Genomic DNA, 16,161 nt, shown 5'->3' on the forward strand with positions numbered 1-16,161 from the left:
CAGCCACCAAGACTGGTAAATGCACTAGACTGAATTCTGTTGTCTTTTAGTGCTGTTTTTATTTACATAATTGTGGTCATTGTGTATATTGTTCTCTTGGTTCTGCCCTGGCTGTACTTGGCACCATTCAGTGTTCTGGGAGAAAGACAGCCTAAAGGGACAATAGTTAGGAGCTGGGGGAAAGATGAAACCAAAGAACTCTGAGGAGGAGGAGTCTATGGTAATGACTGGAGCAGAGAAAGAGCAGGAGATTAAAATGGAGAACTGAGTATCAAAAGATGTGTGAGAATAAGAGGTTTAAACCAGGGATCCACAGGTCCATGGAAAGATTTCAAGGAACCTGTGAATTTGGTTCCGTTGAAGTTGTGTCTGGTTCTTTGCAATCCTGTTTAGAGTTTTCTTGGCAGAAATACCAGAGTGGTTTGCCATTTCCTTCTCCAGCTCATTTTATAGATGAGGAAACTGAGGTAAACAAGGTTAAGTGACTTTTCCAGCATGACACAGCTAGTAAATGTCTGAGGCCAGATTTGAACTCAGGAAGATGAGTCTTCCTGAGTCCAGGCCTGGGACTCTATCCTAACTGCACTTCATGAACTTAGATGGGAAAACAATTAAATCATATCCTTTGGCCATTTATCAACTGGAGGAATAATTTATATTCTTATAAATTTCACTTAGTTCTCTATATATTTGAGATATGAAGCCTTTATTACAGACACTTGTGATAAAAAGATTTCTCCCAGTTTTCCGCTTTCCTTCTAATCTTATCTGCATTGGTTTTGTTTGGGTAAATTTTTTTTTTGTTGACTATAATCAAAAGTATTCATTTTACATCTCATAATGCCACCTATCTCTGGTTTGGTCATAAATTCTTCTCATTTCCATTGACCTGATGGGTAAACTATCCCTTGCTCTTCTAATTTGTTTATGGTATCACCCTCTTGGTATGTGATGTACGACGTTGGTTTATACCTAGTATCTACCATACTGTTTTCCAGTTTTCCCAGCAGTTTTTGTTAAAGAGTGAGTTCTTGCCCCAAAAGCTTGAGTCTTAGGGTTTATCAAAAACTCGATTACTATGGTCATTTACTACTGTGTAGTATGTACCTCGTCTGTTTCACTGATCCACCACTCTATTTCTTAGCCAATACCAGATTGAGCATCTATATTTGAATATCAGCTTTCTGAAGTCCTCTGCAATCTACCCAAGGAAATAGATTGTGCCTCAGGATAAAAGGAGACGGAGAGCTTAGGACTTGACTGAGATCAGCATGACTGTGTGTAAGAAGTCCCCTGAGAGTTAAATTTGTTTCGAAGAAGGCAGAGCAATAAAACCTTGCTGTGACAGAACAGTGCAGTTTGTGGCACGCATCACATTACACATTCCTATGTGTATGTGCTTGCAATTACTTTTGGGTGTGTGTTTCTGGGAAGGGTCTTATGCATTGGGTGTATAATAAGTTATGTGAGGTCATAGACCCTGAATTTGTCTAAAGACTGGAGTGGTGACTGTGTCAAAAGGTTAGCAGTTGTAGCAATCTGAACAATAACTTCTTTTTCTTTTTGGGGAGAGAGGGAAAAGCAAGGCAGTTGGGGTTAAGTGACTTGCCCAAGGTCACAAAACTAGTAAGTGTCAAGTGTCTGAAGCCAGATTTGCATTCAGGCCCTCCTGACTCCAGCACTGGTGCTCTACTTACTGTGCCACCTAGCTGTCCCCTAGACAACACCTTCTTAGTCTTTATCCTGCGAATAGAATCCTGACATTAAGCACTTATTAAAAACATAAAAGTACTTATTACTTCAATACCTTTGCATTTTTCATGCATTACTCAAATGTTAATATGATGTGATTTGTTTACCTAGACTTTCTGCTTATGGCTTATCTTATGCTACATCTGCATAGTGAGTTTTCTAAAGTAGCATTTCACAATGCAACCTTTCATTCCCCTCACTGTATATAGATTTATATATGGTCTACACGAATTAAAATAGGAAACAGTTGTGTAGGTGCTTATGAGTCCATTTATATGTTTTTCAGTTGTACCATATATACCCAGATAGTGCTCAGTTCCAATCAATCTAGAGAGATAAAGTCTTATGTCATGTTTTTATGCATTACAGGTACTTTTATCTAAGAACCAGTGTCACCACAAATTTTACAAGAAATGGAGTTAAACAGAACCAGAACAATTTATACAGTAACAATATTGTAAAGACAGACAATTTTTAAAAGATGAACCATGATTCCAAGGACTTATGATGAAATATGATGTCCACCTTCTAATAGAGAAGTGATGAACTCAGGTGTAGAGGGAGACATATTTTTGGACATGGCCAGTGCAGGCATTTATTTTGATTAACTATCCATGTTTGTAATGGGGTTTTGTTTTTCTTACTTTTTCAAAGGGGTGGTGGAAAAGGAGGTGGGCTTTGTTTGAAAGTAAAATAAAATTTAATTTAAATAAGAAAAGAAAAGCTGAGTATAAAGTAGAAGAGGACTTAGTACAGCATGGTAGATCAAAAATCACTGGCTCTGGAGTCAATAGACTTGGGTTCAAATCCCATCTCTACTCTTTTTGACCTATATGACTTTAGACAAGTCACTTACATTTCCTCAGGCTTCAATTTCCCCATTTGTAAGAGGAGGCAGCTGGACTAGATGGTCTCTGTGTGCCTTTTCAGCTCTTGATCTGTGATCTTATCAGCCTAGTAAGAGTGAAAGAATATTGAGCTAGAGAATAGAAAAGTTGGCAGGGAAAGAAAAGGCAAGGACAAACTATCAGTAGTCAGAGCCAAAAAGAAATAATATCAAGGAGTGTAGCGGTAAGAGATGCACATGGATGGTTGCCAGGCAATGGAGCAATGAAAGAGTTTTGTACTGTAATATTCTGGGCAAGGAAGAAAAGTTGAGGACTAGGAAGTAGGAAGCAGTGTAACCATGAGATAGGAAAGGTAAGTTGTATACTAGATGGAGAGTTGGCCATGAATCCAGGAATAAATGCCTTCAAGCCCTTCTTTGATACGTATTGACCATGGGACCTTGGACAAGTCATTTAATCTTTCAGTATTCCAGACCACTCTTTAAGACTATATAAATGTAGAGAATGTACCACTATGCATTGGTAAAGGGAATTTCCTTATCTAGGAGTTCCCTCTACTGTTGAAATCATAGATCCAGTCCCATGTCACTTTTCTGTCTCCCAGAAAGCAATTTCACTGTGTATCCTATGCAGCAAAATACAACCCTCACTTTACATTGTTGATATGTAAAATGCCATTTGCCACAGATACTTTGGATTTCTTTTCATTTTCACAATTCTTCAAAATGATCCAAGAGATATTAAAACACTCTATAAAGCATAGGTTGAAATGAATGACTAGTCAAAGAGATGGCAAGAGTCCATATCTCAAAAATGAAAAGAGGAAGAATTGTGTCATGCTACTCAGTTAGCAAAGGGCTACTTCTGCCAATAGCACCCTTATACATGACTTCTCTCAAAAATGTGAACTTTAGAAAAAGTAGTAATGATTCGGGCATTTCCCGTACAGCCAATGTCATTTTGTAACAATAATATAGCCAAATAATAATGCAAAATTATGAAGTCTTGCTGTGAAATGATTCTGGTCATTTCTTTCTCATTTCCCTTTTAAATAAATGTTTTCTGATCTTTTCCCAGTGACTTCTTTACCACCCCTCAACCACCACCCTCTCTTGTAGCAGTGAAGTATAGATAAGCAAAACAAGCCAATGTATTAATCATGTCCATGCCTGTCAAGAGGAAGAAAGAGCATTTCATCTTCATTCCTTTATAATCAAGCTTGATTACTTTGGTGTCTTTCAGTACAACTTATTTTATGTTACTGTTGTCATCATGTTCTTTGTTCTCTTGGTTCTGCTTCCTGTGTTCTGAATCAGTTGATGCAGGTTTTCTCAGGTTTTTCTGAATTCATCAGTCATCATTTCTTATATCACAATATTATCATTATAATCCTAGTTTGTATATATGAAGTACAGTTTATTCAGCAATTCACAAATTGAGAGTTTACTACATTTTCAAATTTTGCTATCAGAAAGAAAAAAAGTTGCTTTATTTTGTTTTTTATGGGCCTTTCCTTCTATCTCTGATCTCCTTAAGGCATCATATTCCTGGGTCAGAGATGGTACGCATTCTAGTGGTTTTTCTAATATGGTTCCAAATTGTTTTCCAAAATAGTTGTACCAATTTACGGCTTCTCCAGTAGGATGTTAGTTTGTCTGTCTTTCCATAGCCCTTCAACATGTGCTATTTTTAACATTTTTTCCATTCTTGCCAATTTGATAGGTTCTAAGTAAAAACTTTGCAGTTATTTTACTTTGCCTTTTTCATACCAGTAGTGATCTGGAATATTCTTTCATATAGTTTTTAATAATTTGCATTTCTTCTTTTGAAAATGGCTTTAACCAATTTCCAAATATTAATTCCCCTTATTCCTTGGGTTTAGAATAAAGTCCTACCCTGAAACATACTGATTTTATAACCCTGTACAGTGGCTTCAAGAGAGGGTATAATCTGGAGAGAAGGTGACAGTCTGCATTGATAGAGGGAATGAGAGCTGCCTTCATAATGAAAGCACAAGTATAGTCAAAAATAATAGATGTCTGACTTTTATCAGAACTGTATACTGAGAAGATTTGTTTTCCCCCAGTTAACCATTTTTCTAATTATTCTAGCTATGCTGATATTGGTATTTGCATTAACTTGACAATGTTCCATCACAGTTTTAGGAAAAAAATAATAGGGTTTACATGTTGATAAAATACAGTCAATCCTCTACTTTTCTTGGGGCAACATTCCTGTAAAATAGCCCAAAAGTCAAAAATATAAATGTTGGTACATCAAACCTATGAGAAATAGGGGAGTAGGTTTCCATGAACACCAAAAACTATAATCTTTCACTAGAGGTTGATTAAAATACACTTTTCTGCAAATAATTCTTTGTAACAAAATATTAACTGTAATAAATATGCATTTTTTCCTAACAGTAAGCATGAAGCAATCCATAAAATTCAAGACACAAAATAAAATTGGTAACATGCAATAATACATTTTTCTCGCTCATTCACTAGAATTCTGTGACCTTTTGTACTAACATTTCAAAAAGAAAAACATTGATTTTAGATAATATTCACTTTTCATTACACATGAAATCTATAATACTAGACTATATCACAAATAAAATTCCTAAAATTAAAACATTTTTAAAACTGAATCTTACCTTCTATTGTATCACATGGTAGTGTGAGGGTATTGTACCGTATGCTATACTGCTGTAAACTTCTCTACCTTGCACACCCTCTGAAACCCAACAGAGGGATTACTGGGACCTAAATCACTGTTATCAGAAGACACTGAGACTGGTGAGGTCTCAACAACACACATACACACACACACACACACACACACACACACTCACACACTCACGCACACTCACACACTGTCCTTCACAACTGGTAGATGGTGTTGGAGACCAATAATCCGTCAGTGCCTACTTCATGAGCCATTGCATAGCAAAGGTGAGTAGACACTTTACCTTGAGGTTGTGACTAGTGATGGGACCAGCAGCCCCAATTTCTCTGGTTGATCAGTCTTGGAAACTATTAGTGACACAATCTTTGAAGCGTGTTTGTGTGCATTGTTGTACTGCACATAGCTGTGAATCTGCATGGTTGCCAATCCAAAAGTGAAAATGAGGTTATTAATAAAATCAGACAAATGTTTGAAGTCATGAAAATTAAATGCTCTAATGTTGAGGATTGACTGTATTTACAAATGGGATAATTTATACTCCTAATGATGTCTATTATCATGGCATTGATTCCAATAAGTATAACAAAAATACAGGAATTCAGATCACAGGGAAGGAACTAAGAGGAGCCATATTCATCAGTCCAGAATCTTGTGGTCAGAGTCAGATGACAGCAACAAGAAGTCAATCAAGTGTGAAGCAAGAAGCCATATATTCTGGTTAGTCAAGGGTGATACCAAGATAGATGGCATCTGCCATGAGTCCGGCATAAGAGGTTTCTTATATACAAATTTTGGACAGCATTCATAAGCTAAACGTTATTCAGTATATCATTGTACAAAACAAAGAAAAGAAAGATGACTATTCATAAAACACAGGTGGTGATACCAAAAGAATAGCATACTTGTTGGAGAAAAAGTGTGTATTATTCATTACAGGAGAGAGATGAAAGAGTTATTGTCTGAGTATTGTTATTCTAACTAAATCAAAGAAATCTACCTGTTGGGCCAGACAGGGAAGAGAACTTTCCCAGGCTGCTAGCGTCCTCCACTTTTTGAAGCTAAGTCTTTTTGTACCAGTAAGAAGTGAAAATGAGACACCAAAGGACATCCATGGTAGCAGCTGGTCTTGTAGTTCATTGGCAAATGATTGATACAGCAAGATGGAGTTGGTTTGCCTTGCAGTAGGGCGGTTTCTCAGGAGGGGAGGATCTATGTGTTGTATAAATACATCAGGGAAGTTCGTGGTGCAGTAACAGGGGGGTTAGTAAGTGATATTAAGACAAAGGCGGCAAGGAGGCTCACTGGAAGTTGCCAACCTCGGGAACCTTGCTGAGGTCAGTGTTAGAATTCATCTGGGGAGGGAAATTGTGTCCATTTTTCTAACACCAAGTTCAAGCATATGGGTGGATTTTAAAGTATATTAAGAAGGTAAAAAATGTCATTGAAGTATAAAGATATTAAAGATGGCATCATTGTAATCAACAAAATAACACATATCCATGGAGGATTGCTGCTCACAGAGTACTGTGATGAGTGCTAGGACTACAAAGAAACTGAAGCAGCATCTATGCCAAGTACCAAACTATTAGTGTAGAGAATAAATACACTGAGACTTCAGAGGAGGGTCTATGAGTGTATGGTATTCAAAGGTCTCATAGAAGAGGTAGAATATATGCTTATTAAAGACATACTGAAGTTATAATCTACCTGTGTACCATGTCAGAATATTTTCTGTCCCAATAGTGGGACATAGAAATGGCAGGAAGAACTGAAGAAGTAGCTCTATGCAGGTAATAGTTAAATGATTCTGAAGACCCTTTCCCTGCTCAGGTAGGGCAGCCTGGCCATTTTACCCCCAAGTAGTAGGAAGATGTTGCATAAATGGGCAATTCTAGAATCAATCTTTGTGCAGAATCAAAACAGTATTAAAAGAAATGGAGTCCAGAAAAACTTGAAGAGGCCAGTCAATAATTTCCAGACCAAAACAGAGCAAAAGTCATTCCCTACAGAAGTTCCTCCCCCAACCCTTGCCTTCATGAGCAGATTAGACTTAAAGAAGACCTTTTGCACAGCTTTCTACCTACTGTGTATGTTTAGAGAAGAATCAGGTGGTTTGCAATACCAGACAGACGGAAACAAAAAGATGTACGCTCGAAAAAGGAACATGCTATGTGAATCCCCATCATCTATGGAGTTGTGAAGTTAATGATATATCTTGCGGTTTGAAACATTTATATATGTGCGTGTGTGTGTGTGTGTGTGTGCGTGTGTGTGTATATGCATAGAAGCAAAGTTTTTCATCCTATGTCCTACTGATGTTTATTTTGAACAACCCTTGGAGCTCTGACAGCCCTCATCCTCTCTTTTCCCTGTCCCTGTCTCTAACTCTTTCTTGTCTCTCTCTCCTCTTTGCCTCTCTCCTCCTTTCTTTCTCTTTCCTCTCCCTCTCTTTTCTCTCTCCCAAGAGTCACAGAAATTCTTTTACTTTCATTACTTTACAGGAGCTTTTAACACGCCCCAGCAAGAACCATCCAATGGAATTCTGGGAAAGATAGCTTTACTGCTCTGGACTATCTTTCCAGATGTACTTTCACTACAATCTTCAGGCTCCGCACTATTCCCAATCTGTGTGTGTTTGTGTGTGCACACGCGCGCACACATGCATGTTCTCCCCCCTTTATGAATCTTAGCCCCTTTTGTCTCCAACGTAAATATCTTCTCTGCCTGTGATTTACTATTTTATTCAGTTCTTGTTCTGTTATGTCCAACTCTTGATGACTCCATTTGGGGTTTTCTTGACAAAGATACTGGATTGGTTTGCCATTTCCTTCTCCAGCTCATTTTACAAATGAGGAAACTGAGGCAGACAGGGTCAAGTGACTTGCCCAGGGTCACATAGCTGATAGGTGTCTGAGGCAGGATTTGAACTCAGGAAAAGGAGTCTTCCTGACTCCAGGCCTGGCACTCTAAGTACTGTGCTACCTAACTGCCCTAGATTTTACTATTATAAATTATTAAAGCTAAGTTTATAATGCAAAGTAGTTACTTGATTGAACTAATTCAAATTTTGATGGATGATGATTTATATTTTTTTCTGCTAAAATTTCCCCAGTATGATAGTGTATATTTTAATTCACCTCCTACTTTTAAAGATCTGTGTAAATGTAGGTTATTGGGTACAATTTGCCAAGACATGCTATTGGCAAGGCTAAACTCACAGGACTCTTGAGACATGTGCAAAAGGACAATATATCCAATGAAAAGTAATACTACCACCATGCTGACCCATAAAACAAATTAAAATTTAAAATACCCTTTGGACCAATTGTCTCTCCTTGTGCTTCCAAGTAATGGTAGCAATGATACAAAGTGAGTAGAAGAGGCTAAAAATCATGGTTTTGAGAATTTCTATAAATATTGGTTTAACAGTTAGCATGCCAACTGGAAGCTATTTTTCTAACAATGAACAGGTTGATACATTATTAAAGGAATCGAACCACAACAATATTCACATTCTTACTAGAAATGAAACCAAAAGGCGTGGAAAAGTTGTAGCTAAATGGGAGGATGTCTCACAGATTCTCCTAGTAGGTACAAATACAGGAGTTAGTGGAGTTCATATTATTGTGAACCCAAAGGCAAGAAAAAAATGTCATCATTACATGGGCAAATTGGTCATCTCATGTTTATGATGACCACTGTGAAAATGATGGCAGCTTATATCCTGACATCTGCTGTGAAAGATGAAGTCATGCAAAAAATCTATAAGGAACTAGGAAAATGGTCCAGTGTAAGGCAGAAGGGTCTTTAGCGAATCACAGAGCCACTGCATCTGAGAGCTGGAACGTTACCTCAGCAGCCATCTGGAGTCCAATCCTTACATGACGGAATTTCCCACTACAAGATAACCTGACAAGATATCATCCACCATCATCTTGAAGACTTCAGAAGAGAGAACCATCCCCTTTCCAAGCAACACAAGCTATAATTGTGAGGAAGTTTTTCCTAAACTCAAGCCAAAATTGGTCTCTTTGCAACTTTTGCCTGCTGCTCAGGGGCCAAAGATTTATACCCAGGTTGACTGTCTTTCCTAAACATGAGATCAGGAAAGATTTCATCAAGAAGATGTTATCTGAGCTGCCTCATAAAGGAAAAGACAGGGAATTTTTGAGTTGAAGATGAAGGAATGAATTCCAGGGATGAAGGATGGCTGGTGTAAAGGTGCTAGAGACAAGAGATCAAAGGCCATGAGTGAGCAAATGAAGAGAAGACTAATTTGCCTAGATCCCAGCGTTGGAAAGATAGGTTGGGATTAGATTGTGTGGGGCTTTAAAAGCTACATAGATGAGTTTATATTTTATACAAAAGGCAAGAGGAAGCCACTGGAGCTGGTTGAGTAGGAGAGTTATATGGTCAGATCTACAGTTACTTTGATAATTACTTTGGCCACAGAGATCTCGGGATGGACTAGACTGGGGAGAGTCTTGAGGCAAAGAGACCAGTTAGGAGGATGTTGCCATAATCTAGTGGCAGGTATTGAGATACTAACGACAGCTTGTAGGAGCTGAGAGAAGAGGTCAGAGGTGAGAGATGTTGTAGAAGTAGAAATTGCAAGATTTGGCAACTGACTGGATGCTTAAATTATGACTTAGGAAACTGGAAGGATTGCTGTCTTTATCAGAAATAGGAAAGTTTAGAAGTAAGGAAAGTTTTGGGGGAAAGATGAGTTTTATTTTGGTCATGATAGTTTTGAGATCCATTTTAAAATGTCTAATAGACAACTAGTAATGTTATACTGAAGGTAAGAGGATGTGATCTGTTGTAAAAAATCTTGTTCCTTTCTCATGTCATCATTAAACATACCCTTTCTGATTAGACCATTTTCATAAAGATTTTATAGAGATGAGAAAGCCCTTCCACCAGATCCCTACTCTGATGCCTCACCGTGAGGTGAACCTGAGGACTTTAAAATTATGCTAGCAAGCAAAAGCTCTGGCAGGTCCAACCAAGCTGGAAAGGCTTTGAATATGACCTTAGCTGTAAATTTGGGGTCTGTTGTTTGGAGATTAAGCCTAGTTCAGAAAGATTTATAGCCAAGTTGACTTTCTTTCCTTAACTTTTCTTTTAGGCATCATAGACTTGGGACCTTCTTTTCTCTCTTTGTTATTGTTTGAGTCCCTCATTTCCAAGAAACGATAATCTTATAAAATCTATCTGCTATCTGTTCCATGTAAATCTGCTAATTAACTCTTTGAATCCTATGGGACATCATTCAATGAGAAGGTTTGCTATTAATAAGCCCCTCTGCTTAATGAATCTCTTCTACTCAGGACTAGATTATAGCCCTACAACTTTCCCTCATCATTTTCTCTAATGTGTGTGTTTTTTTTTTTAGAGAGGAGAAAGACAAGAAGCAAGAAGGCCAATTAGGAAGCTATTGTAGTGGTAGAGGGGAAAGTTGATAAGGACTTGAATTAGCGTAGGAACTGTGGGAGTGCAGAGGAGAGGACAAATTCAAGAGATACTGCAGAGATAGAATAATCAAGATAATACCTAGTTAAATAAAGGAATTAAGGGGGAAGAGCCAAGGATAATTGTAAGGGTATAATACTGGGTGACTGGAGGGCTGCTGGTAACTCCCTACAAACGTTTTGTCATATCTTTTGGTACAAAGTTATTTCAAAACCTTCATATACCAGCTATTCCCAATGGATAGGCACCCACTTTCTTTTTAGGTTTTTTTTTATAAAACTGGGAAGAGTACTGATATCAATAACTTGATTACATGAGACCTTTCCCTCTATCTTCGATGTCCTTAGGATACATATAATACCAGTAGTAGTAGAATCTCTGGGTCAAAGGGTACAAATGATTTGGTCCATTTTTCACTATAGTTCAAAATTGTTTTCCATAACAGTTATCCAAAAATAAATCACATTCCCACTAATTGTGTATAACATTCCCATCTTCCCACAGTCCATTGAACATTGACAACTTTTGTCTTTTATCATTTTTGCCAGTTTGGTTGTATGTGGTAAAACTCCATAACTGGTTTATTTTTCATTTCTCATATTATCACCAATTATAGAGCATCTCCTCGTTGGTCGATCATTTGCATTTCTTCTTCTGAAAGTTGTTCATATTCTTTCACTACTCATCTACTGAGAAATATCTCTTGCTTTTCTATATGTATCAATTCTTGGATTTTAGACCTTTAGTTGAGATATTTGATGCAAAGATTTTTTTCTCAAGTGAAAGGGGTTTTTTTCAGTAATGTTGATTTTATCCATGAAAAGCTTATAAATTTTGTACAACTGAAATGTTTTTTGTCTTTAGTGATCTCTTCTAATCCTTATGTGATTTTGAATTATTCTGAAAGATCCAACTTCTGTCTTTCTCATCTTTTTTTTTTCTTAAATTATAAGGTCTTTTATATTAAGATCACTAATCCATTTTATGTTCATTTTAGTATATGTTTTAAGATGCTGGTTTAAATCTAATTTCTGCAAAATTACTCTCTAGTTTGCCCCATAATGGCTATATGATAGGGAGTATTTTCTCTACAAGTTATTGAACACTGAATTAGTATGTCCCATTGTTTCTGAGCCTGGTTTACCTAGTCCTTTCCATTTATCTACTTTTATTTTTTAGCCAGTACTAAATAGTTTTGATGATTGCCACTCTATCATTTAGGCTGAAACATGATGATGTTAGGCAGCCTTCATTTCTACTTGTTTTTTGTTTCCCTGGAGCATCTGGACCTTATGTTTCTCCAAATTAATTGTATTATTATTTTGTCTTGTTCTACCAAGTAACACCTTAATAATTTTCTTAGTATAGCACTAAATTTGAAAAAAAAAATCATTTAGATATTATATTGTTGTAGCCCAACCATGAACAGTTAGTATTTCTAGTTATTTGTCTTTATTTTTGTAAAAAGTGATTATAATTCTGTTCGTATAAGTCCTGAGTGTGCTTTGGTTAGTTAGCTTCCAGATGTTTTCTGGATTTTGTAGTTATCTTGAGTGTACTTTTTATTTTCATCCTTCTTATGTCTCTCACTGCCACTATTAACCACCTCACTTCAAGTTTCCTTGCCACAGCAGAATAAACAAAAAAGCTAGTTTCTGCTAACTTTTGATCGAGGATTTTTCAGTTTCTGTATCTAGCGATCCTCATATTTAGTCTGTTCTGGATTATCAAAGGGAAATTATCTAAGTTCTTGGCTTCAAATTCTTATTTTATAGGAAAAATATAATCTTTGTTTATTCTAATCTAGTAGGACCTAAAGAGCAAGAAAGAGAGAAAAAGGGAGGGGGCAGGCAACATTAAGCTTAAACAGTGTTCTAAATTCCTGCCCTAGAAGTGTATAGCTACAAACCAGCACTACTTTCGGCACTTTAAAAAATTAATCTGGGGAATTGGTCTATCTTTTCCCGCCTCCCATGTGTTTCTTCTTCACCACATGACCAAGCCGTGTGGGGATGCAGGCCGTCCATTACAGTTCTTTGGGCCTAATTCCAAAACATTCTCCAGAATGGTGGCAGAGCCAAGATGGCGGACTAGAAAGACACACTTACACAGGGTCTCACCACACAGCCCACAAAATACCTGTAGAGAGGGACTCTCAACAAATTCTGGAGCAGCAGAAGTGGAAAACAACAGAGTGGAGGAGATTTCCAGTCCAGGGTGACCTGAAAGGCCCACAGAAACATTGGTTGTGCTGGAGGCAGAGCCGAGCATGGAGCCTAGCCCAGCCTTGGCCACGAAGCACAATGAGACTCTGGGAGGAGGACACCTTGGGGGCAGAATCTCCAGTCGCAGCAGCAGGTCCTCAGATCCCTCAACCTGCAGGTGCCAAAGGTCAGTGACAGAGTTTTATCAGCTGGCCAGGAAGGGAAAAGGGCCTTCCCATAGCTCCAGCAGCAGGCAGCAGCCACAGAAGCTGCACAGCAGCCTGTACAGACCCTCCATTGTTGGAGCGTAAAAACCCCTGGGGGCACTGAAGATCTGAGTCATACCTCAGCCTTGGGTGGAGGCCCTGGCCAAGCTGGTCTTACACTGAATGGTGGCCCTGCCCATCCAGTTTATCTGAAAATCAGCCCCCAGGGCTGACTTGGTGGAACTGGAGGCCAGGTGACTGTGGAGAGGTAACTTCTAAGATTCTGGGCACAAAAATACTTCTCTGTGTCCAGACCAGTATACACTTCATCGTGCCATGTTAGAAGAACTGAGAATTCGCAGATTCCCAGAGTGCCAGGCCTAGAGGCCTGAGGGCTACCTGAGTCTTCCTTTACCTCTATCGGAGGTCTTCAGCTGGCCAAACCGGATGCTCGTATGAGAGAAAGGACGTTCCAGAGTCGAACAAGGGTTGAGCTTTATTTCAGGGTCTAGTTACAAGTGCAGGGGAATTCTTCCTTAGGAGGGAAAGAGAAAGATCTCCCAAGGAGGCAAAGATCTTACAATAAGAGATTGGAAGTAGAAGTACAAGTGGAGAGAGGGGAGAGGAGAGAAGAAAGAGGAAAAGCGGAGCCTTCTGTCCTGTCCGCTCTGCGCCCCTCCGCCCAAGAGCGCTTTCAGGCTTTCCTGATCCTACTTAAGCTCTCCAGCCGCATAGTTTGCATCTGAATACCGTGCCTGTTAGGTAACTAGGTGTGCCCAGATCCGGGACAATCTCGAGGGTGGGGAGAGCTCTCTCCCATCACGTTTCTCAAGGGAAGAGGCGGAAATACACGAGATAGCTCGGTTCACCTCGATTCCCAGTCGTTTCCTGGGGGGGCCTCGTGAGAACTCTAAGATTTAGAAGTTCCCACCTTTACCCGTCCGAGACTGTCCACATGGAATTGAGCTTTCAACCCCAGCACCCAGAGTATACCCTACTTTTGACAAAGGACCCAAAAGTCAAGTAACTGGTTGGAAAAAATGCCCTAAAAAGGGAAAAAAAAACAAGACTATAGAAGGTAACTTTCTTGGTGAACAGATATCTCCTCCCATCCTTTCAGTGGAGGAAGAACAATGCTTACCATCAGGGAAAGACATAAAAGTCAAGGCTTCTGTATCCCAAACATCCAAAATAAATATTCAATGGGCTCAGGCCATGGAAAAGCTCAAAAAGGATTTTGAAAATCAAGTTAGAGAGGTGGAGGAAAAACTGGGAAGAGAAATGAGAAAGATGCAAGAAAAGTATGAAAAGCAGGTCAACACCTTGCTAAAGGAGACCCAAAAAATGCTGAAGAAAATAACACCTTCAAAAATAGGCTAACTCAATTGGCAAAAGAGGTTCAAAAAGCCAACGAGGAGAAGAAAGCTTTAAAAAGCAGAATTAGCCAAATGGAAAAGGAGGTCCAAAAGCTCACTGAAGAAAATAGCTCTTTCAAAATTAGAATGGAACAGATGGAGGCTAATGACTTTATGAGAAACCAAGAAATCACAAAACAAAACCAAAAGAATGAAAAAATGGAAGATAATGTGAAATATCTCATTGGAAAAACAATTGACCTGGAAAATAGATCCAGGAGAGACAATTTAAAAATTATGGGACTACCTGAAAGCCATGACCAAAAAAAGAGCCTAGACATCATCTTTCATGAAATTATCAAGGAAAACTGCCCTGACATTCTAAAACCAGAGGGCAAAATAAGTATTCAAAGAATCCACAGAACACCACCTGAAAGAGATCCAAAAAGAGAAACTCCTAGGAACAATGTGGCCAAATTCCAGAGTTCCCTGGTCAAGGAGAAAATATTACAAGCAGCTAGGAAGAAACAATTCAAGTATTGTGGAAATACAATCAGGATAACACAAGATGTAGCAGTTTTTACATTAAGGGATCAAAGGGCAAGGAATATGATATTCCAGAAATCAAAGGAACTAGGACTAAAACCAAGAATCAACTACCCAGCAAAACTGAGTATAATGCTTCAGGGGAAGAAATGGTCTCTTAATGAAAAAGAGGACTTTCAAGCATTCGTGATGAAAAGACCAGAGGTGAAAAGAAAATTTGACTTTCAAACACAAGAATGAAGAGAAGCATGAAAAGGTAAACAGCAAAGAGAAGTCATAAAGGACTTACTAAAGTTGAACTGTTTACATTCCTACATGGAAAGACAATATTTATAACTCTTGAAACTTTTCAGTATCTGAGTAGTTGGTGGGATTACACGCACACACACAGCACAGAGTGAATTGAATAGGATGGGATCATATCTTTAAAAAATGAAATTAAGGGGTGAGAGAGAAATATATTGGGAGGAGAAAGGGAGAAATGGAATGGGGCAAATTATCTCTCATAAAAGAGGCAAGCAAAAGACTTTTCAGTGGAGGGAAAAAGAGGGGAGGTGAGAGAAAAAACATGAAGCTTACTCTCATCACATTTGAATAAAGGAAGGAATAAAATGCACACTCATTTTGGTATGAAAACCTATCTTACAATACAGGAAAGTGGGGGAGAAGGGAATAAACAGGGTGGGGGGGATGATGGAAGGGAGGGCAATGGGAGGAGGGAACAATTTGAAGTCAACACTCCTTGGGGAGGGACAGGGTCGAAAGAGAGAACAGAAGCAATGGGGGGCAGGATAGGATGGAGGGAAATATAGTTAGTCTTACACAACACAACTATTATGGAAGTCATTTGCAAAACTGCACAGATGTGGCTTATATTGAATTGCTTGCCTTCCCAAAGGGAATGGGTGGGGAGGGAGGGATGAAGAGAAGTTGGAAGTCAAAGTTTTAGGAACAACTGTTGAGTACTATTCTTGCTACTAGGAAATAAGAAATACAGGTAATGGAGTATAGAAAGTTGTCTGGTCCTACAGGACAAAAGAGAAGATAGGGACAAGGGAAGGGAGGGATGTTAGAAAAGAGGGCAGACTGG

General features: G+C 38.6%; 1 protein-coding gene and 1 pseudogene across 1 annotated transcript in view; both read left to right on the top strand.

Annotated features, from left to right (window-relative positions):
- FAM227B (family with sequence similarity 227 member B) overlaps positions 1 to 16,161 on the top strand; it is a 335,873-nt gene that overhangs the window by 240,298 nt on the left and 79,414 nt on the right. The window lies entirely within an intron of this gene.
- Positions 1 to 16,161, top strand: part of LOC140513139 (inorganic pyrophosphatase pseudogene) — a 42,933-nt pseudogene that overhangs the window by 24,724 nt on the left and 2,048 nt on the right.

This window comes from Notamacropus eugenii, chromosome 7, assembly GCF_028372415.1.
Source record: "Notamacropus eugenii isolate mMacEug1 chromosome 7, mMacEug1.pri_v2, whole genome shotgun sequence".
NCBI classification, from domain to species: Eukaryota; Metazoa; Chordata; class Mammalia; order Diprotodontia; family Macropodidae; genus Notamacropus; species Notamacropus eugenii.